The sequence below is a fragment of the Pinus tabuliformis genome, chromosome 8, assembly GCF_031772625.1.
Source record: "Pinus tabuliformis cultivar Carrire ecotype Pingquan chromosome 8, CPIR1, whole genome shotgun sequence".
NCBI lineage: Eukaryota > Viridiplantae > Streptophyta > Pinopsida > Pinales > Pinaceae > Pinus > Pinus tabuliformis.
The window spans coordinates 1,142,877,477-1,142,900,312 of NC_142294.1; positions in this window are offsets into that span (position 1 = coordinate 1,142,877,477).

Here is a 22,836-nt window from a genome sequence, read left to right on the forward strand (position 1 = left end):
ATCATCAAAGGATCTCAAGGCAGAAAGGGTTTAGAAGTGCATCAAGAAAACCTCCATCTCCCAGGTACCAAAGTTCATTTTATGGTTATTGTTATGCTTGCTCAAACTTTGGTCATATGGCAAAAGACTGTAGAGCATTTCATAAAGATAAATGTTGTGGTCTTCGACAACCTCCAAGAAACAATTTTAGAAGAAATCATGAAATGTTATTCATGAACAATGTTGAATGTTTCAAGTGTCATAACATTGGGCATATGGCACGAGACTGTAACTTAACATGGGCTCCTATGCAAGCTAGACCCACACAAAAGAAGAAAGTTACACAAGTATGGAGAAAGAAGGAAATACAGCCTGAAAGTCCCTTGAGCTCTCCCGCTGATCTAAGTCTCTTTTGAGAAAACCTTGCTGAAAGAAGATATAGCATACATTAAAGGGGAGCTTGTAATTTTTTTTTGCTGAACTGCATTAACAATCATTCTTTAATGAAGACTTCTTTTTATAAAGGAAAGACATGAAATCAAATCTGCCATAAGAGCAGAGAAGAAAAGGGGACAGCGCTCAAATGTAAAGTGCAGCGGCGCAATAAGGAGTATGCAGAGCATGGAGACCCTCACAGCAGTGGGAGGACAAAACATAAAACAGCAGTTTGAAATTTTTTTTATGGAGTACATGCATTGAAATGCATAGCAATGGAATGTAGTTTTCTTTTATGAAATGTGAGAGAACATACTCACAGCAGAGTGAGTACAATACACAGCAATAAAAAAAAATGTAATGTTTTTCTTCATATGCAATGCAACATGCACAGAAATGCCTAAAGAAAAACAGGGACAGCAGATTTTTAATGCACAATGGTGAATGAGAATGTGTATGGCAGCATAAAAATGAAAGGAACTGCACAGCAGTGCATTGTGTAAATAAAAAAATGAATAAAGACTAAGATTGTGTGAAGCAAGGGTGTAAAAAGAAAAGGCAGCAGCCCGTGTTAATTTTTTTTTGTTGTGTGGAGAATGCAGCGCAAAACAGCATGATGATGATTTCTCTCTATGTGCAAGTAATGGAGAGTAAAGAGTTAGTGTATGGGCACACAACAGTATGATGAAAGAAAAGGCAGCCACAGTGAAAATTGCAGAGGCAACGCAACAGCAAATAAAAACCCAGGGATGACAGTCTATGGTTATGGGTATGAACAACAGTGAATATGAAAAATGTAGCAGCAAGAAGTTATGGACAACAGCACAGGTAAATTTTTTTTTTCTTTACAGCAGTAAATGTATGTGTAATGAATGTGTTGTTCATTGAATTGAAATGCAACATATGCAACAACAGTGAATGTAAGAAATGTTTACACACAACAGTGTAAATTTGTAAGGTGGGACAGAGTAATTGTTCCAGAAAAGACAGAGTATTCTGTCCTTGAAGAATGCACAACAATGCAGAGTTTGCAAAGAAATGTAAGTGAAGTGCAGCGACACAACAACGAGTGTAGACACATCAGTGTGGGGTAGACACAACAGTGTGGGGTAGACACAGGAGTGTGGGGTAGACACAACAGTGTGGGGTAGACACAGGAGTGTGGGGTAGACACACAGTGTGGGGTAGACACAGTTAGATGGCACAACAGTGCAGCAGAGAATATGCAGCAGCAAAAAAAAAAAAAAAAAAAAAAGAACAGTGCAATGAATTTTTATTGTTTTGAAACTGCATCTAAGGCAGTGTTTGGCAGTGATCCCTCTGTTGAGAGGAAGATGCTCTTTAGCATTGGTTGGTAAATCCCTCTGTTAAGAGGAAGATGTTTTTTATAACAGGTGAATCACTCTGTCATGAGGAAGGTGCTCTTCAGCACATTGTAATGGTGAATCCCTCTGTCATGAGGAAAGTGCTCTTAAGCACAGTTTCAGGTTAATCCCTCTATTAAGAGGAAGATTATTTTGTTGATTGTGGAACTGCATCAGAAGCAGTTGGTGAATCCCTCTATGTGAGGATGATATCTTTGAAACAGCAGTACTGAGGAATCCCTCTACGAGAGGAAGTGTTTGGGTATGTCCTAATGCCCAGCAGTTGAAATTAAAGGGGAGTGTTGGAATATTAATTTCAACCGCTCAGCGGTTTTGGTAAATCGGCCCGGTCTCCCCGCACCGCCTTTGGCAGAAGGTTGTACCCGCAGAGGAGGCCCTGACACAATCAGGACGCGCCACGCGTCCCCTGTACAACAGCTTTACCGCCTGCTCCCCGGACGATAAAGGTCGTTTGGTTTGCGAGAGAACGGTGTGCGAATTGCGTCCGATCAGCCCAGGGGACCAAGATCTGACCCAGCGCGCGATCTCCGCCGTCGATCTCCTGAAGGTGCACGGGCCTGCGTCAAATCAAATTTTGCGTGGAGTGAAAGACTTTTTCCCGTTGACCGCCGTAGGTGAAAGAGTCATGGAATTTAATGTTGCTACGTAGATTTAGGTGGCCCTTTTAATATGGGTATGGGCACGTTTTAATATATTTTTTTATATATGTTTTATATATGATGTAGTAAAGAGACTACGTGTGGTAGTCTTCATGGTTGTTGTGCCTGCGCGCGGTAAAGAAAAAAAAGGTTTATGGGTATGGTGCCTGCGCACGGTGGAAGTGCGTGTTTTTGTTTTGGTATGTATGTTTTATATAAAACATAGTGTTGAGCCCGTGCGCACATGTTGTTCATAGAAATGAATAGAACGCACAGCAGTGCGAAAAGAGTTTAAGAACAGGGATATAATGTTTTTATTTTGCCATTGTAAAACAGAGGAACATCATGAAATTGTTTTTTGTAATATCCACAGCAGTGGAAAATCTGTGAGGGCAACAGAGTTTTGTTTAGTGAATCCCTCTCTGCGCAGAGGATGAAGTTTGTAACAGTTTTGTTTTTAAATCAATAGAAATGTTTTATGGCTGTGTAATGGACTGTTCTGAGTTAATTTGTTTCTAATAGCTTCGCTGTGCAAAGGTCCTGGAAGAAATGGAACAGAGCATTGGCTCTGTGGTATTTGCTTGATTGGTTTTGGTATTTTCCCATCAAAAATACCCAACAGTTTCAAGACGCTAATTAACTGCACTTGTCTACTGAATACAGCATGTTGGTAGGATCTCTGATTGCCATAGGGCTATACGGTGTTCTGTGGGGAAAGGTAAAGGATAGTAACATCTCAACCGATAAAAATTTAGTGGAACTGCTTCCTAATTCTCAAGTAATCATCCCTCAAGATCAAAATAAGGTGGATGACATAGAAACTGGCTCTAACGAGGTCACGAGTAAGAGACCTCAAGCTTCTTAATGCAGTGCTGGAGATACAACCATTTCCATCCTTGGAAAGAACAAATCAAAAATGTCAGCGTCATGGCCAACTTTTGAGCTCTCCTGGTCCTCAAAATAATCCATCAAATTCCAAAAAATTATCTTCAAAGGTCAATACATTTATTTATTGCAGGCGCCGCAATTTATAAAGCTTTTTGAGTCAAGGTTATCACAGTTTACATCGTTGTGAGAAAAGAGGTCGGCAAGACTATGATGTTTGTGATGTGGATTGAAATTTCACTTTCATCTTAACCAAGAGAATGTATTTTTTTTAAATTAATTTATTGAAATATAATTTTTTTATAAAATATTATTAAAAGTTCAAATTAAAGATTCTTCTAAATAGAGAATTCCAATAAAATATGAAATTGAAATAATTATAAAAATATCTTAAACTACTAATAATATTATTAGTAAGATTATTTTAAATTAATAGCATTCTTATTATTAATTAAAATAATATTATTTTAAATTAATATCATTTCTATAATTAATTAGGAGAAGAATTAATTAATTGGAATAGAACTTAACGAATATCAAATCTTTAAATAAAAATGTTAAGATTGGATGAAGTTAGAATATTGTTAATCTGATGCATTATCTAACATATGTAATTACATATGCCTATTTGAGTTCTCCTTTACAAAACGGAAAAGAACCAGCTGTCTTTTGAATCCATATACTGACCTCGTCCATCAGCGATTGAAAATTTTGGCAAAATTTGTATCCCGGGGGGCAACACGAATACTTTCAAGACACCCAATAGCATTGTGAACTTCGAAGTGTGGCATTCTATTGGAAATTTGGTTTTGTTCGTCGTTGATGAAAAGTAAAACTGCCTAAAGGCAATTTCTCTTCATTTCATAAAATTAATATGTGGTCTTGTGGGTTATGGTCGACTTATACAAATTGGAAGCCTTTACATTGGTGGGTTTTAACAAAACTCTGACCAATCACCAAACAAAAAATAACACATAATTCGCCAACGAACGCCGGTCTCACTCCAAACGCATAAGATTGGACCCCAAATAAAATAAACCCGCGTCCATAAATTTCTCGGGTCTACTCAGACCCAAGTCTTATTGGCTTCAATTTCCGCCGTTGATCTCATCATTCGATATGATGGTTGATGGTACACCCGATCAATGGAACTAATCGATGATCCTCCATCACTTGCTCAACACACACTTGATCCAATGGTCAGTTGCGATAATAGACGGGGATCATGCACAACGGTTACCTGCCCTTACAGAGCCAATAAGGAATAAATATTTGATCTATAGATTTTCGGGTCCGATTTTGAAATTAAAGTTCAATCACTTTATGACCCGATATCCGTCGGATATAAGCGGCCATCAAATCAATGGTTTGTGGGACTTCAACTAGCACACGGATTAAAATAGCCTTAACTCCTGCAAACGACTGTTAACTAAGAGGTTGAAAATGAGATCGACGGCTAGGAGTGAGTGCAAGGCTTCAGCCACGATCAAGAAATCCATACTCTCCTACCCCCGCAGTTGTTGATCACCGTCAATCTAACAGATCTGTCGATTTGACAATCCAGATCTATTCCTCCGCCATTCTCCTTCCACCATTAATATCCGTCGAGCTAAACGATCTGATGACTCGCTCTGAATTCTTCTTTTTCCATTAACATCCGTCGATCTAAACGATCTGACGACTTCCTCTACGCTTACTCGCTTATGATGGAATTTGCATTATAACACAGCTCCGCTCTGCCATACCTTGCCTACGCACTCACGACACTCATACAACAATTAACTTGTTTTATCGCTAGATCGCCATCGATCCTGATAGTGATCAATGGGCGATCAATAACCTGTCACACGAAATTTAACTCTTCCAACACAGACATCTGAACTATAGGTCAAGCATACACATATATATGAAAATCCACATAACATGTATATTTCTATTATATACATAATTCAATTACAGACTAAGGCATTTCAGCCTTAGGTACAAATTCTCCTTCCACTACATTGTATTCTCACTCTTTGTCCATGCTCTATCCATCTCACAATACACTCTCTTTATATAGGAAATTACATAAGCATGGATCATCTTAGATCCATGATTTCCTCCCATAATCACTAAATCAAATCTCTAAACCTCTCTATATGCTTACATGGTAGATAATTGCATTAAATAAAGTCTTCTCGACACTTATCAATTCCATCAAATTAACTCTTTTTTAACAGAAATTTGCTCCCGGATTACATGATTGTCAACGTCTCCTCCTCCATAGCCCAGACTTTGACTTTTGATTAAGCATGGTCAGATGCTCCTGCATCAGTGGTTGATGCAATAGCCTGATGAAGAATCTTGTGAAGATCCTTGTGGTTGAAATAAGAGCTTGTGAATTGGTGATGTTCTGTCATTGATGCACTAGGGTGTGAAATCCTTGCCTTGGAGAATACATGGTGAGTCTTTGTGACTAACGTGTTTGAACGTTCTGACCTCAGGTCTGAAGCTCAGGTTTGACGAGATATAAGTGGTACATAAGAATTTAATAAATAATAAGACTTAAATATTATAAATAAAAATTGAATTGAAATGAATTTAAGGATAGTTATTTTAGATAAATTTTAATATTTTATTTATTAAAATTAGTTTACAATTTTTTTGTGCTACCTAATAATTATTGATAATTAAATTAAAATCATCATAGTTATAGCTATATTAGTGATAAAATCTGATGCAGCTCCTCTAAGCCATATTCACCGTCATGTCTTCATCATATCCCATGGTTAATCATTCCTGCAAATAAATTTGTCTGTTGTTGAAATGGTCAATTCCAACATAGATTCAAACTTGTGACAATAATTGGCCAAACTAAATATCACAACAATACAACATCCAATTCTTTTAACCAGTTTTACATGAATGACATTTTTACCTGAAATACATGCATATTTGAGAAAATCAAGGTCAGAGTCAAGGCACCATGTGATTTCTCTCTAACTTCATCGTAAATCTCTAATAAAGCATATGGTATGCCATCTATACTATGATCTAGTTCTTCTATCATATCATGGAACCTATAAGAAATTGATTCACCATCCAAAGCCATGTATAGTTTTCTGCCATATTCTTCCATCATGTTAGCAAGATCATAGTGGCAGAGGACAGGGACCAGAGCATCTAGGTCTTCCTCCTCGGGCAACCGATACTTAATTATAAAAGTCTCACCACAAAGACTCTGCCATGGACCATTTGCCTCTCTAACAACATGAGTTGATTCTTCACATACTCATTGATTTCAACAATATAAAGATAAAAAAGACTCAAGGTGTTACCAATATCCCTTATGGCCTCATGAATCTTCTTAGAGGTCTTTCGACAATTCAATAGGTTTGATATCTGAGACCTCTCTTTGTATTTTTTACCGGAATTTTAGCTTTAAGAACTTCATCTCTTAAGCTCTACAAACCACTAACAACAAAGGAATTGCCATCAATTTCCTTGGTATCCAATCCATGGAGCAGAGTTCGAATGGAAAGAAAATACTTTGCCAATACCTTGAAACTCTTCTCATTCAAGATAACATGTGTCGCAAAGGCCATTTTAATTAGATTATTCGAACCCATGCTTATCAATACCCCAACAGGGACTGTTGAAAAGTGTGCAACAAGAAATGCTAAATTTAGGAAGTGCTAAAAATAGAACTGCTAAAAATAGCACTTCTAAAAATAGCAGTTTGGCCATTAAGCATTTTGGCCACCTTGGGTGGGAGGTGAAACTGCTAAAAATAACATCTTCTAAAAATATCATTTTTGGGTCCCTTCCTATTTATAGCAGTCCCTACTATATCTATAGGAAGTAAATTCAAATTTGGTCTTACCAGCAGTTTGGAATATTAATTAATTAATTTTCCATGAGTTACTTAGTTAAGGAAAAGCAAACTTGAAGCCTTTGTGATAGCATGCAATTATTTCTCCACTGATTGGGGAATGTGTCCTTGATTTGCTCCACTGATTGTGGAATTAAGGATGAGTTCTATATTGAGAGGATCAGTTGACTTAGTTTAATTTAGTCAAGTTTAGTTATTAATTTAACAAGTTGTTACATTAATGACATATAGATTGTTGATGCTTGCATGCATGTGACAACTATTATTTTCAGATAACTATGTATTCACTCACGGATAACTAATGCATGTTAGTTAGATAGAGACCCAGTTGAGATTAGATGTGGGACAGTGTACTATCAGATGCTAGGATATTTCTAGTAAGTATTCCTTGCATGGGGAAGGCAGCTTCTTCCTTCTATGGCTGTGTAGTTGCACCTGAGGTGACAACATGTATGATCAGGCCAATTTACATGTGTTTTGTAATTTGACCCCAATCAAAACTGCGCAAGGAAATAAGAGCTTCGACCTGAGGTGCAACCCTTATATACAGGGTTAGGTAGTCCATGAGCTTTATCATCAGAGTACAGAGAGAGCAGGATAGATTTTGAGTTGATTCTTTTTGTATGTTGTTAAGGATTTCCACTTGATTCATAATATAGAGATAGCGTTTTAGGCTGGTGCTTTCCCCAGGTTATATCTTCTGTGTTATGGTTAATTACTTCTCATTCTTAGTTATATCTGTTCATGCTTGATGTTGCTCATATTCAATTAAGCTTCCGCTAAGTTTATGGTAGATGTAGATCTAGTATTATGCTTTAGTACATTGCATATATCAGTTGGATCTGCATGTGAAATTTCTACATGATATCAATAAGCTAGCTGATTTGTAGAGAAAATTCTATAAGGACGAGCTATATTAACATTGCAGAGGCCATATTTACACGAATGAATTAAACTACTAAAACCCAATAATTTTAGGGTTTCTAGCATTTCTTTTTAACAGAAAGTGGTTATCTCTAGACCAAATCAAGCGAGCATGGATCAAGAGAGAGGAGAAAATATTTTTATTTTTCTTCCATTTCTGAACTATCAGTCAACTACAACTCACGAACTCACATGACCACCACTGATTCTGCTGCGACTACCTAGCACCATGGGTCCACCTCTATTTGGCCACTAGGGATCAAATGCGTGGCCAACCGGGCCCCTCTTCTGCTGCGTCGACCCCCACTCGGGATCCTTCTAATGATAGTCTCACTTGCACGGCTCTACTAGACTCGATTTCTAGCTTCCAGTCGAGGGATCTCCTTTGTGCCTTCAAGCTAACAACAATCGCTCACAATGCAATATCTCTCGCTGAACACATCACAATACCACAATCCCTCAGCGTGCAACCACGCCACCAACCATTCAAATCTTCAATGTGCAGATTATCGCTTCCACCGATGGGTCAACCAAGCAACTTCAAATTCATTCTTAGACATGAATAGAATATCACGCCACTGCTCCACCACTTGGCCTCTTAGCAAACTCCATAGTATGGATCCACCACACCGCCACTGCTCCACCGAGAGATCAGCCGAACAATGAAATAATGGACAAACCAAAAACAAAAACTGAACTCTTTATTTCCCTCAGTCCATGAGGGGCCAAGGTTCCTCAGCCCAGGACAGGCCAAGCCCACGAGGGGCCAGGCCCTTAGGGCTCCGCTACCATGATAAAATCTGATGATCTAAAAATGTTTCATTAATCAAATGCAATTACATATATACATCCACACACAATCTGTTGGTTGAGAGAATATCTCAACCACACGCCAATGTAGGAAATAGATCCTAACTACTAGGAACATAAACCTTTACTTAGTAAGAATCACAACTCGGACAAGTAGGAGTTATATTTTCCAACAACATCTATCTTAAATCCAAATCTATCAAGTGCAAAGAAGGTTTAAATCTCTTTCTTTTATAGCATAAAATTTGAAAAAAATGTTACACACATTTTAATCTATTGGTGATTAATAAATCTAGGGTTAAAATGGAGGATCATCATCATCATCATCATGGCTCTATATAGAAGATGCAAAGAAAAAATTCCACATTAAATTAATTTTTAGCAGCATAATAATAAACATTTTAATTATACTTCTTTTAAATTTTGAAGTAGTTGATGTAATTGATATGATTAACAAGGAAATATTTTACTCAATATGGGAATAGAAATACCATTTTTTTTAGTTGAGATATTTATATCTCTTTCTCTCTTTTTCTCTATAAAATTAAATATAAAGTTATACACAAATATAATTTTGGTTATTAATATCTTTTCTAAAAACACATATTATGTTAAGAATATAATGAATTACACATTTCCTTCAAAATAGATTGTAATATCAATGATTAATAATAATTTGGTTATTTATATTTCTTTTTCTCTATAAAATATAAATATGATTTTGGTTATTAATATCTTTTTTAAAAACACATATTATGAACCTAATGAATTACACATTTCCTTCTAAATAGATTGTAATATAAACGATCAATAATATTTTTAATTAAAATCAATAAAACTTATACTTATTTTGTTTTATAATAACTCACATTGTTTTTATTGAGTGACTATTTTATTTTTATTTTTAAACGCACCATGTCTTGACTACTGACAGAATTACATATATCTTTTACTACTAAAATAATTACATATATATTTTACATTGTATTGTATAAAGGACATCTCCTGCAAAATTTTGTAAAAAATATATAATAAAAGCAATCAATAAAGGAAAATGAATTCTGCAATAATTATAATATTTTTGAATTTTAATTAACAATATAGTGTGTGAATATGGCAGTGGTGACTTGTGAATCCTCCAAGTTCAAGCAAGGGCTCCAAATACTAATTCCTCCTCATACAATCATCAGTAGGTTCACTGGGATGGCGTTTGTGGTTCTCGACCTGGCCTGAAGGGCTCCTGTTATTTCTATAGGTTATCTTTTACTGGTCTGAGTCATCTTGTCCATATTGTTTGTGTTAATTGTATATAGGTTTTTTATTTTGATATTCTGGCTAGGCCCTCTGTTGTTAGTAAGATGGTTGCGGCATTTATGTATGGTTAAAGTAGGTTCGAAGTGGTGTTTGCGACTGTATTGTAATGGGTCTAAACGAATCCTGGGTCGAACTTGGTGTAAATTGGACTTTGGGAATAGTTATTTTTTGGCCATGCATGTGACTCTTTAGTTTTTGCTAACCAGTCGCACTATGTTGCAGAGATTTATACTTCTTAGTGAGGATCCTATAAAATTTATTAAGTTAGAACCTTCATTCACAACAAAAAGAAAAATAGTAGTGAATTATAAATTTACAAAGTATATATATATAATTTTAATTTAAAAAATGAAAAAATCATTGCTATATATAATTTTAATTTAAAAAATGAAAAAATCATTGCTATAATATAAAATCACATTATTATTTAATTAAAAAAAATATAAACATTAAATCACATTATTATTTAATTTAAAAAAATATTTATATTTTTTTCAAGCAAAAGGTTTTAAGAATATTTATATTTTGTCTGGAAGCAAAAAGTTTTATATATTAGTATCGGAATAACCATGCATATTCCGCTCCAATCATCAAGATAGTTCATGCATCTAAAAGAAAGATTAAATACCAAATTATGCAGTCATGGATGAATCACTATGTGATTGTGCACAATTAAAGCACACATTCAATGAAAAGAACATCTAGAAAATCCTAGGCAGTATCATATTATTAAAGGTTTTCAAAAAGTGTGGCTATTAAACATTTTATTAGATGAGTGTCTCCATGGACTTGATTTTCTGTACCTCAAAAAAAAAAAAAAATAGTAGAGACTTATCTAATTGGAAGGTAAAGATAAAGCACAGGTTTCACTTAACGAATTTCTAATATATCACATTCTTTTATGTCATATTAGATAATATTTTTAATTTGATTATATATAGGAAAATAACTCTAAAAATCAAATTATTTAACCCCCTACCAATACAAATTCAATACACCTTCCCAATTAAAAGAAATCACCACTTTCACTAGATATTTTAGGTATCCATTTTTTCATTAACATTTTTATACCCCTTTATATTTTTTCATTAATTTTCAGCTACACTTTTTATGCTTGCCAATATAAAAATCATTTACCCCCAACTATATGCTCAATATACTATGTCATTTTTTTCTTCAATATATATCCCCCAATATGAATGCAACTGGTATGGTATTGCTCCCCCAGGGAAGCCCCCATGCGACAACCTATTTTGATAGAGCATTTGTGTTTTCATTCAATTCACGATGTACATGACTAAAAGGTATCCACTCCAAAGATTGCATGGAATGCTTGATATCTCTGACGAAAAGATTGCAGCTTGACATTGCTTACTCAAACTCTATGAGAGGCCTGATCAATAAACATTTTTGAGTCTCCCATAATCTATAATTTCTTTACCTCCTTTTGGACATTTCCAATAGAATGTAGAGAGTAATGAATTGTACACTAGCTTTTTATCCTATGCGAAGGGCATAACTGCAAAACATATAATAGTGCAACTAAAGAAAAAGATAATGCAAAATTTGTACACTAGTGGATGACCATGTTTGGCCCCATTAAAATAACTTGATGGAATTTCATAATCTATAGATGGCATGATCGACATCCTTGGACTTTTCACCTTCAAACTCATTTGAGAGAGAGAGAGAGAATTGATTCTGCCATGATCTCTCGAGGGAGCTCAATAATCTAAAAAATTCTTGGGTTACAAGCCCTCCACAAACCACTAACTAGGAAACAAGGAAATCCCACATATTGTTTTAGAAATCTATCTAAAAGCCATGACCTTAAACAATCATGTCAATTCTGAACAACCCAAATTTCCTTGGGGTTGATCTCTTGGTAGATAAACTTAACTAGGTGAGATGCATAAGAGCACGAAATGAAAAGATGATAGGAAAATACCACCAACGATTTGCATAAGAGCACCTACGAGGACCAATCCAACCAAATTTAAGGCTAACGTTCTTGATAATAAGATTTATATTAATGCCAACCAAAGAGTGATTTTTTTGTTTGAGAGGTGCAAAAATATTCAATTTTAATCCCCATCACTTCTTCTTGTGTTAGAAAATATTTCTTCAAACTAAGCTTTATACTGTTGCTTGGTAGTGAATTCTCTAGAACTAGAGTTTTTAAACCAACATAACGAATTAGGGACATCTTTTGAAATGGGAATGAAGTCATTAAGAATATAATATATTGATCCCACGTAGTTGTATCTTCTCCAATTAAACTGAAGGAATCCATCGACTTCCTCCCATGTTTTCCTCTAATTTTGGGACTTTGTGCTTTGGAATCACAGAGAGAGAAGATGTTTTCGTGTCAGAGAGCTTGAAGGAAAGAGAAAACAATCCCCAACACCCAACTAGGGGTCACCACCAATTTAAATATCACAAACATATCCCACCCTCCATATTGTCTACTCCCCAACTAAAAGAAAGGCTCCCACCACATCCTTCCAAACAATAGACCCTTTTGCTAATTTTCAAGTGAAGTGGAACAATTTAGCCAAACATAAACTATATAAATATTTTTCCTACAGAACCCTAGTCCAGAGTGAATTACCAATAGATATTCTCCAAAGGATTCTACCTACTAAATATTGTCGAAAGAGAAAAAATAAAATTAAACATCATCCTCCTAACTCCTTAGAATAAAAAAAATTCTCATCAATTTTCTCAATTCAATGCCATCAAAATTCCTAACCGATTAGCACAAAAAATGGAAACGAAGTTTATGAATCTTAAAAACTATACCTTTGAGTACTAGATTGATGAGGGTCCAATATATCGATGGACTTTTGCAAACTGAATTCAACAAAACTAATCTTCCACCATGAGAAATCAATATAAAGGCCCATAACAAAACTCTACCTTCCAACTTCTTGGCCAACCATAACCACATTTCCTTCTTGTATTTGTCTGTCTATAGTAAAAATCCTAAGTATTCAAGACCATCATCCAAATTATCTAATGTAAAAGGGAATATGGCCTTTGTCTATGTGTTAATTGTTACATAAATACCATTAGTGTTTAAGGATGATTTGGTAATGTTGATCTCCATGGTTGTGGCTGTACAAAAAATATCAATAGACTCTTTGAGAGAGAATGGGTTTTTGTTTGGCCACTTGGAGACATAAAAACCATAAAAAAATAAAATGTATGAAACATTAATATAATAAAAAAATTTAATCCCATTGATCACACCATGAGAACAAGCATCAACAATGACTCTACTATGATCCTATGCCACAATGAGGAAGAAAAGTGAAGAAAAAGAGAACCCATGGTGAAGGCCATGGGAGGTCAAAACAACCCACAATGGGCACCATTAATATAAACCTCAAAAGAAATATATTTGATGCAACCCATGTTCTAATTGACCACTAGCAAAGTCATCCCCATCTATATGAGACATTCTGCAAGAAAGTGGATTTGACCCAATTATATGCCTTACATAAGTCGAGATTCAAGATATTTTCATTAAACATTACATATTTTAATAGTATGGAACACTTATTGAGCTACTGCAAGAGCATCATGTATGATGTTTTTCTAGAGAAAAGCAAACTACTGATCAAATATAAAGTGACACATAACAGGCCTCAACTTCCTAGTGATAATTTTTGAGAATTACTTATATATCACATTATAGAAACTAAGATTCCAGAAGTCTCCAATAGAGGATCCATCCTTATTATTATGTATAAGACAAAGGAAGGTGAAGTTAAATGAACCCAAAACCTTGCATAAAGCTAGAGAATCATTGAAAGCAAAGAGAGGATGCTAACTGCTATAAGAAATGAGAAGCTAGAGGTGGGAAACATATGGCATATGAAACCCTAGAAAGAAGACCCCTTTTAGGCCTTTTGAGCCCCAAAAACTATAAATGGAAATTCCATTCCTTGATGATACTTATAAAAAAATATCTATCTATCTATCTATCTATCTATCTATCTATCTATATATATATATATATATATATATATATATATATAGTAATAAAAACACAAATTTTAAATTTTATTTATAAGTTCTAAAACTATTTTAAAAAATCCTTTTTATATTTTTAAAACCTTTTTTTCATACTTCTAATTAAAAAATTAAATATATTTAAGTATGAACTATTTATGAATAACTATACAAAGACCTTGCATAAAGCTAGAGAATCATTGAAAGCAAAGAGAGGATGCTAACTGCTATAAGAAATGGGAAGCTAGAGGTGGGAAACATATGGCATATGAAACCCTAGAAAGAAGACCCCTTTTAGGCCTTTTGAGCCCCAAAAACTATAAATGGAAATTCCATTCTTTAATGATACTTATAAAAAAATATCTATCTATCTATCTATATATATATATATATATATATATATATATATATATATATATATATTAATAAAAACACAAATTTTAAATTTTATTTATAAGTTCTAAAACTATTTTAAAAAATCCTTTTTATATTTTTAAAACCTTTTTTTCATACTTCTAATAAAAAAATTAAATATATTTAAGTACGAACTATTTATGAATAACTATACAAATGTGAGTGTCTACGGGGTGTAGAATAAATGGTGATAGGGTGTATTGTTAGGTCACTCATTCAAAACTAAATGGGAAAAATTCTAGCCATGTTAAGCGCTGGTGTGGCCTAGGCTCAATACAATCGTTAAGTGATTTTGATAGCTTTTCTCAAACTACAGATCAAACTTGATGTAATCTATAAAAAAAACTCAAATAACTTCACAAACAAAAAAAACCTATAACTTCACAAACAAAAAAACCTTTGCAAATACAAATATATTGTGAATAATTTTAAAATTTTAAATATAAAATCTTTAAAATTTTCAAAATATAACAATTTATATTTTAATTATATTTATATAATTTTCAAATAAAATTCATTAAAATAATTTCTTTTATATAAAAAAATTTAAAACCCCTCTAGATAAATTAATATTATATGAATGCATCCCATTTAACAGAAACCTAAGAGGTACTTACAAATGAAACAAACTTGGATAGTATTCAACAATAAAGGAGCACTCACTAAAGTGTAAATCAAAATTTTAAATTTGTGATTTCGCTTTATAATTTCAGGCATAGGGTTTCATATATTAATACGAAAGTTTAAACTCACTAAAGTGTAAATCAGAATTTTAAATTTATGATTTCTATTTCATAATTTCAAACTTAAGGTTAAGGTTTCACATATTAATATAAAATTTTATAATTTTAAGGTTTATAATTTTAATCTGAGTTTTATAAAATTAATATTAATGTTTATAATATTATTTATAAAATATGTAATATTAATTATAAATTTAACATTTAAAATATTAATTTCGTGGTTAATAAGAATAATGATGATGGTGGTAGTGGTGGTTAATGTTCACTGAGACCAAACTTTGGTCTATGGGACCTAAATAAACAAATTATTTAGTTTGATTTAAGATTTCATTTCTATGCTCGAAAAGCTTAGAGAGAAGCCTCCCAAGCTCACTATAATTTTAACATCGTAAAAGGCTAGGAAGGTCAGTATTGTGACAAAGATTATGAAACTAAGATCTAATGTGGCTGTACACGGGGCACTCTAAGGGGAAGTGGTTTTCATCCTCAATGTTCCTATTATCATAGAGATGGCAGATTCTTTCGGTCCATGGTATTTTAGGAAGTGCCCAACGACCTGTTTCAGTATGGAGATCATTGGAGTTCATTCTAATCTTCACTATATTAATTTTCTTCTTTGAGAGAGAGATACTTTTGATCTTCTAAGGTGGGGTTGATGACCTTGTTATAATAACTTAATTTTCTTTTAGTCGCTAAATCTTTCTCACATCACAATTTTTCTTTGAACTTAAAAGTAACAATATTTTTAATGTTATTAATGTTTTGCAATGCATCATTCTCCTTAAAATTTATAATATTTATTTAATAATATTAATTTTAAAATTTGTAATATTAATTTTATGGTTGATAGTTTCAATTTTAAAGTCTATAAATTTTGAATTTAATATATTAAATTTATAATTTAATATATCAATATAAATATTTATATTTAAGATTCGTAATCTTAATATTGTGGTTTAGAATATTAATATTATGGTTTATAATATTTATTGTAGGGTTTATAGTCTTTGTATTTACAATCTCAAGATTTGTAATTTTGATGATAATGTTTATAACATTAATTCTCAAAAAATCATATTAATTTTAGAATTTATAATATGTATCTTAAAATTAAATATTAATTTTATGTTTATAATATTAATCTTAACTTTTATAATATTAATGTTATATATGATATTTATAATATAATAATATTAATTATTATCAATATTTTTGTAATTATAATTTAATATTACTAAATCCTAATTATTTATATTATCAACATTAAAATTTAATATATTAAATAGTAACATTAATATCATTATAATATTATACTTATATTATCATAATATTATAATACAATAATAATTATTATATTATAACTAAAATATAATAATAGTAATTATAATAATATTTATGACGTAATAATAATAATGATTTAATCAAAATATTATTATATAACATAATAATAATATAATATTTAACATTATAATATAATTATTATAACCATATATTAATTAACATTAATGTTAATATTAATATTAAATCTTCGTCATGTATGCTTATCAGAATCCAATAATCATGTTTAGTAATGAGTTTGTGCATATGATTAATATAAGTATCTATAGACCTATCAACCACATTTTAACAAAAACTTAAAACGCACCTAAATATGAAACTTCCTTCTCTAATATTCAACAACAAAGAAGCACTCACTAAAATATAAATCAAAACTTCATATTTCAAACTTATAATTTGTACTTTATTCACTAGACTCTAACCCCTATTTGAAAACTACAAGTGCATATATGGTTTCTACAACTATCTACACCTACTGGTTAAGAGCAAACCTTCACTCAATTTATGATGAAGTACATGGAAAATTATTTGGTTTAATTGAAAATTGGATATATATATATATATATATATATATATATATATGTATATCTATGAGACATTGTTAGAGCGATCAAGTTTAGAGTTAAGATGGATCTATAAACTCTACCATTGAACACATCAAATGAATAACTCAAACATTAATTTTAATTTTTAATTTTTTATCTTTAATGTTTTCTTAGTCAATAGAATATTACATTTCTAATGGAATAATTCTTACTTGTAAATAATATTTAATATTTGAATTATATCACGAATAATGTAATCATGTAGACCGAGCATAAAGTCTATGGGGAGGTTGAGAGATTGAGAGGAATGAGTCAAAGTAGGGATGGATATTTATATCACTTCATATGATAATTGAAGACAAAAAATTCACATGTACTCCTTAAGGGGGAGTTTGATGGAGTACATCTTACCTGTGAATAATATTTAATATTTCAATTATGTGATAAGTAGTATAATCATGTAGACAAAGCATAAAGTCTATAGGAAGATTGAGAGATGGAGAGGAATGAGTGAAAATAAGAATGTAGATTTAGGATTAGGTCATAGGATAGTTGAAGATGGAGAATTCACAAATACTCTCGGGAGAGTATGATAGAATAAATCCTACTTGTGAATAGTATTTAATATTTAAATATTTAATTGATGTGATGAGAAATGTAATCATGCAAGCCAAGCGTAAAGTTTACGAGAAAGTTAAGAGATTAAGAAGAATGAGTAAAAATAAGGACAGGGATTTTGTGAGGGTTTCATGCAAGGATTTTAAAAGGTAATTATGGTAGTGGTTTGAAAAAAAATCAAATATAATATATTTTTTATTATCACCATCGCTATATAAAGTGACCATCTTATATAATAGAAACACGCATGGGAATTTGATTTACAATATAATTTCCCCCTGAGTTTCTTCTGTAAATTCCATGTGTTCTTGCTTCATTAATGGATATTAAATCCATTAATTAACATTAGAGTTTACGTTCTACGTGGATGATTTTGAAGTTGAAGATCATGTGTACACTCACTTTGGAGTTGACATTGCTTCACTAAATAGATCTGTGTATGGAAGATGTGTGGACATACCTACATGGTGTGCTGTGCTTGGAGCTATTATGGAGTTACAGTGTGTGTTGTGGAGTTTTGTTGTATGGAGTTATGCGACGCACGAAACTATGGATGGATGCAACTGAGTGACAGATCAATACATATAAATGTAAGTTTGTTGGACGGTGGGAGCACATGCAAACTATTGTTCTGAATTGTGTACATACTATTTCATTCCTTTGTGTGCAATTTAATTTATTTTGAAACCGTTACAAGGTTTTTTTTTCTTGTTTGACAATTGTGAAGTAATAATTGTAGCCCGAGTTGAGTTGGGAGCTTCTAGAGAATAGTGCATGGTGTAAGCTATAGTGCAGTAGATTAAGTGTGAATCAACGTGTAAATGTGAATTAGTGTGTGACGTATCTGCGTGAGGTTGTGGAGGTACAGTTTATTGGTACTGTGAAATGAAATTTAGAGCTTTGTTTCAATTGGTCTTGTGAAAATAAATTTAGAGTTTTATTTCAACTTTATTGGTCGTGTGAAAAGAAGTTTCGAATTTTATTGCAGCTAATTAGAGATTTGAGGAACAGACATAGCATGTAAATTACACATAGAAATATGTGTATATTGCACATTAAAAGCAAGATACAGCACACTATTATAATTCTTATGAGATTCAATAGTTTTTAAACTAAGATATTTCTTGTTCAGAAAATATCTCAGCTACTCAATGAACCAACAAACCCAATCCACCAATATTTTATTGTACGTGTTAATTCTAATTCTCCCCCTTAACACTTACATTACAAAAAATCAATACAAGAATCACAAATTAAAACACGTATATTTGTGTTAGAGTCTAGCATGGTCTTCATGAGCACTTATACCCACTTTGAAATATCTCGGATTGTGCTCTTTCTCCTCCACAACTTCGAGCTTACCACTTGAACCATTTAATGCACAATTGTCTCTTACCATGTACTTGTATGATCAACAATATTGACATATTTCACTCATTAGGGTATCCGCAGGAACAGTGATGAAATAACTAAACCACTCTATGGACATACCACCATGTGTCTGATATTTCGCTTTCGGTTATCCTTTAGTTTCTAGGACGGAAATATGGATACAAAGTGTATTGAAAATTTATTCATACAACTTGATTTGTATAACACACAAGGATCTTATACTGTAACTAGTAGCCATTATTTAGGGGTTTCTGAGTACCAAGGACAACAAAGTGTAATAGTATGTAAACACAATCGAACTATTGATGTGTTCAAGTGTTTTTTAGCACCCCAAAACCAAAAATATGAATTATGCTACACTACTCAATGATTAGTTATGCACCAAACACAATGCATTAAATTTTATGTAAAAATTACTTGTACTAATGTTCTCAGAGCACGGCGCATCACATCAACTTGACCTTATTAAGAACTTGTAATTAATACTCTTGGAGCATGACAGGTCACATTAATATGCTTAATAATTGTCATGTTATTTTTATTTAGGTATCCTATTTATAAAATCACATACAAAGACAAATTTTACATGACAAAATAACAATACCAATCTTATACACATGACAATAAAAACAATATTTTGCATAGTAAGTAAGAATTGGAAAAAAAAACTCTAGAAATTGCGAGTGTTGGAACAAAATGTCAAGCATATTTCCTCCCAACCATTCAAATATCCTCATCACTGTTGCAGATGTCCATGAAGCCCATAAATCACCGTCAAAGATGAAACCATGAGAGACCCCTATGGAACTACATCTCATCCACCAATCCATTTTGATTTAAAGGAATAAAATCCTAAACCATGCAATCCTAAGTGATCCATCGAGTTTCTAAGGACACAAAAGCTACATGGAAAGCAGTGTCAATTCTTATCTACTAACCCGTCATTTGGGCACTAATATATCCCGATCTCTAACTCAGAGCTAGAGTATCATTCCCAGATACATATCCAAAAGTCGAGACTTATAGAATAGATTGTAGTGTACATATGTAAAAGTGGCCATTAAATTTTATCCCAAAACAATTTTCAGGCATGAGTGCAGTTATTACATAATGGCCTGAAACGTGGGAAAATGGATTCTCACAATCAAAGGAAGGAGACAAGATCCATAAGAGGGCCAAATCTATTGACATTGTGGCACATGGGTAGATTATGGTCATGATATTGCAGGTTGCACACTCACAATGCACTATGACATGGTTCTCTAGAACATGCTCCACCTTGCATGGATTCGTAGCAACATGATCTTGTCATCCTTGTCCCACCTCTTGAGTGAATGGAAGAAATTGAAGGGCGAAACCATCTAGAAGTAGAAATTTATAAATTGAATTATGCCTCCTCCTCTAAGAACAATAGAAAGATTGGAGAGCTTCTCGCATACACTCAATCAGATGACCCCCTTCTTGCACACGGCTCATAGAAACTCTCATATGATGCTATAACACTCTTACAAACACAATAACATAGAGACAAACACACAAAAAAATCAGAGGCTTTATGGTAATCTACTTATTTACCTAAGTGTTGTAGGGAAAAGTATCCGATTCGGATGACCCTATCCCACTCTAAGGGTGATAGTACCTCAGCAACAACTGTAAAGAAAACTACTTAAGGTTTACTTCTTTATGAAAGCAAAAGAGAATGAAGAAATGCACTAACCGTTGTCTTGCGCTTAATGTCGAATCCAAACTCTTCTCTTTGCTTTCTTGCCCCCAGCTCCTTACTCTTTTGCTGGCCCAGCTACAATGAGATCCTGCAAAATAACAAAGAAGGAAACTACAAGAAGTATGCAATCATAACTGATTCAAGGATTAGCATAAATCAAATATACAATTATCACAATACATCATTGAAACAAGTGCATATAGAAGAACCTCAATAGCTTTTATTAATGGAAGAAGTAAAGTTCTGAGAGTGTTACAACCATTGAAGGCCCCAATCCAGCAACACCTCCCAGCAGAAAGAATTTCTCCTCTTCACCTCCTTCAAGCAATCACCCAATAGCTCTATAGTGAAACCAACAGCATATCATTACTTTGCACAAAATTCCAGCCTCCTGAGCTCATAAGAGAGAGCTCAATATATAGATGAATTGAGAAAGGATGAGTCAGCTTGCAACTGATGTGTAGCTGCCTTGTGTCCTCTCTCTCTTCAGTTGATCTTCAGTTCTTGAGTCCACTTGGAGAACCTTGCTTCCACTTGGAGAAACAGAGCCTCTGACTCATCACAAGGCGAAATCCCTGATCCAAGTGTCATTTTTGGAAGATTCCAGAGCAATGACTCAGTGTGCCACTTGTCCCATCTCGCTCAGCGCAGGTGGCCTTTGTTCTACCTGCTTTGCAACGCAGGTACACCATGGAGGAGTTGAGTTTCAGCGCAGAAGCCTAGTGGAGCACATGCTTTGATTTCAGGATTTCTTGTTTTTGAGTGTTTTCAGGTGGAGAACTGATCTGAGAGCTGTTGGTTTGCTGACCTTGTTCCTCTAGGGGTAGGAACATCATGTTTAGGGACTTTGGATCCCTTGGATTATTGACAATTCATGCCTGATGCTGCAAGGCACAAAATTGTCTATAACAGATGCCCCCTAAAGTATGAGGTCGTTTATCGGGTGAAATGCTTTATTAGGAGGATCCGAAGTTCATTCAATCTGCTGAGAAGTGTCCTGTAATAAGATACAATACAATACACTATTTTTCATTCTTTTTCATGATCTAGCTGAGGCGGGCATTCCCATGCTCAGCTTTATAAGTTCATTTTGGTACGTAGCACAGACGATCCTCTGATGATAGACTGATAATTCTCTGTTGAAATTATCATCCTTTGAGAAGGATGATCATCTGCTGCAATGATGTACATATCAAATGTCTTTATATCCTGAATATATATCGCAGCCCGGATGGATGAAACTAGATCCGGGGTCTTCAATCTCTTCCGATCTTCACTCGATGTACAAGTCGATCCATGTGAGAATTTCTTGAAGTCGAACATGGAAAAACATCGCTTGATTACCGGTCAATGATGTAAACCGTTAACAAGCGCGAGAGGAATCACCGATAAGGATGATGATCCTCAAGGTACAGCAGTACAATTCACATGGTGGGAATAAAGGACTTGGCGTCGACCACCATGCAAAATCCTCTGGTCGAAGGTCATTGATGTATACCTGTCACCGGAAGTGAGAAACTTGCCATTGAGGCATGCAAGCTTCAAAGTACTGAAGGGGTTGTTCCTAGATCAACTCCTTGGATAATGAGCTGATGTCGACAAGGAGCGATCCGTCAAAGGAGGGCCTTAATGAATCCCACATCATTGACACGGAACGGAGCTAGTGATTGTGATGAGGTGAAAACAAACTGTGATGTATGATTCAGGGTGGCGGTCATGAAATGGATGAAGGACAATGTATGGGAGTGGATGGGACACGGTTGACTCTTTGCAGAACAACATCTCTTGAACATATAACGACA